The sequence below is a fragment of the Penaeus vannamei genome, chromosome 14 (assembly GCF_042767895.1).
Source record: "Penaeus vannamei isolate JL-2024 chromosome 14, ASM4276789v1, whole genome shotgun sequence".
NCBI classification, from domain to species: Eukaryota; Metazoa; Arthropoda; class Malacostraca; order Decapoda; family Penaeidae; genus Penaeus; species Penaeus vannamei.
In genome coordinates this window covers 7481278-7483777 of record NC_091562.1, presented here as the reverse complement: position 1 = coordinate 7483777, position 2500 = coordinate 7481278, and positions in this window count along the sequence as shown.

Genomic DNA, 2500 nt, shown 5'->3' with positions numbered 1-2500 from the left:
GAAGATTCGATGATAATATCCCCTGGGGGTTTGTGTTCGAGAGATATGTGTGTATGTGTGTGTGTAGGTAGGTAGGGAAGTGTGCATGTGTCAAAGCAAGCAGTAGTTGAAAAGATATGTGGGTATGTGTGTGTGTTGAAGTATGTGTCATTACATCTATTTGCATGATTGCATACATTTTCGTATATTCCCTTGCATTCTCTCTCTCTCTATCTATCTATCTCTATCTCTTTTTCTCACTCTCTCTCTTTTTCTCACTCTCTTTTTTCTCAATCTCTCTCTTTTTCTCACTCTCTCTCTCTTTTTCTTACTCTCTCTCTTTTTTTTTCTCTCTCTCTCTTTTTTTTTCTCTCTCTCTCTTTTTCTCACTCTCTCTCTCACTCACTGACTGTCTGTGTGGGCAGAGGAATGTGTACATGTTAAAGCATACAGTAGTTGAATAGATATGTTGGAATGTGTGTGTACATGATGTATGTGTATGTACATCTATTCACATGATTGCATTTATATTTGTATTCTCTCTCTCTCTCTCTCTCTCTCTCTCTCTCTCTCTCTCTCTCTCTCTCTCTCTCTCTCTCTCTCTCTCTCTCTCTCTCTCTCTCTCTCTCTCTCTCTCTCTCTCTCTCTCTCTCTCTCTCTCTTGGGCATGGAATATGTATATCTCTCTCTCAGTACATTTAATAATATCTCTCTCTTGTGTGTGTATATGATGTATATGTATGTACATCTATCTCACTCTCTCTCTGCATATATTTTTGTATTTCTCTCTATTTCTCTCTCTCTCTCTCTCTCTCTCTCTCTGTATCTCACTCTCTCTCTCTTTCCCTCTCTCTCTCTCTCTCTCTCTCTCTCTCTCTCTCTCTCTCTCTCACTCTCTCTCTCTCACTCACTCACTGTCTGTGTGGGCATGGAAATGTGTATATGTTAAAGCATACAGTAATTTAATAGATATGTTGGATTGTGTGTGTATATGATGTATATGTATGTACATCTATTCACATGTTTGCATATATTTTTGTATTTTCCCTTGCTTTTCTCTCTCTCTCTCTCTCTCTCTCTCTCTCTCTCTCTCTCTCTCTCTCTCTCTCTCTCTCTCTCTCTCTCTCTCTCTCTCTCTCTCTCTCTCTCTATCTCTCTCTCTCTCTCTCTATCTCTCTCTCTCTCTCTCTCTCTCTCTCTCTCTCTCTCTCTCTCTCTCTCTCTCTCTCTCTCTCTCTCTCTCTCTCTCTCTCTCTCTCTCTCTCTTCCTTTCCCCCTCCTAGAAAAAAAACACAATAATGCCTCTCCCATATAACAAACAACCGAAACCAAGCACAGAAGAGAGAGAGAAAAAAAATAACAACACACTAAAAAAATAATAATAATAATAAATAAACAAAAATAAACCCAAAAATCTAATACACGATAAAAAGTCAGTACCTCGGCCTCCTCTCTCCCGCTGAGGTTAATGAGGTGTCTACAAGGCCGTGAGATTCCCCGATTGTGGCAGCTGTGAGGCCGTCCATCACCATTAATGTCCCGGGTTGTGAGGCGGACTGCCGGGCCTCATACCGGCTCTCGGGCTTTCTCGCGACCCTCATATATTTTTTCTCTCTTTCTCTAGGTCTTTTTTCTTTTTTTTTTTCTTTTTTTTTTTTGAATCTCGGTCTTTCACTTTCTCTCTCTCTCTATCTACCTATCTATCTATCTATCTGTCTTTTTTTTCTCTCTCTATCTATCTATCTATCTTCTCTCTCTCTCTCTATATATATATACATATATATATATATATATATATAATCTATCTTTTCTCTCTCTCTCTCTCTCTCTCATCAATCTCTCTCTCTCTCTCTCTCTCTCTCTCTCTCTCTCTCTCTCTCTCTCTCTCTCTCTCTCTCTCTCTCTCTCTCTCTCTCTCTCTCTTGTGTTCTTGTGTGTTTCTTTAGTTGGCTTTCGATTCGTCTGAGAAAAGATTATAAAAAGATCTATCATCTTTTTAGAAAGTTTTGCAGTAATCTAATCGTGAGTATAGACAGACACACACACACACACACACACACACACACACACATACACACACACACACACACACACACACACACACACACACACACACACAAACACACACACATACACACACACACACACACAAACACACACAAACACACACAAACACACACACACACACACACACAAACACACACACACACACACACACACACAAACACGCACATACACACACACATCCTCCATACGTATGTGCGCGTGTACCCATACCCTTGACCGTGGGCATACGTGTGCGCCCGAGCCTCCGTCAGACGCACGCCCGCGGAGAGAGACGACCCGAGCCGCCCAAAATCGAGGCCGCCGTGGATCAGCATTACGGCCAAGACTCGGCTTGCGGCCAAAACAAACAGCAAGCCATCCGCGGAGATCCGAGCTTGCGACCGGAGGAGGAGAAGACTCTATTGAGGCGACGGCGAGACCCTCACCCGCTGATTGCTAATTAGTTTTAGGTCGC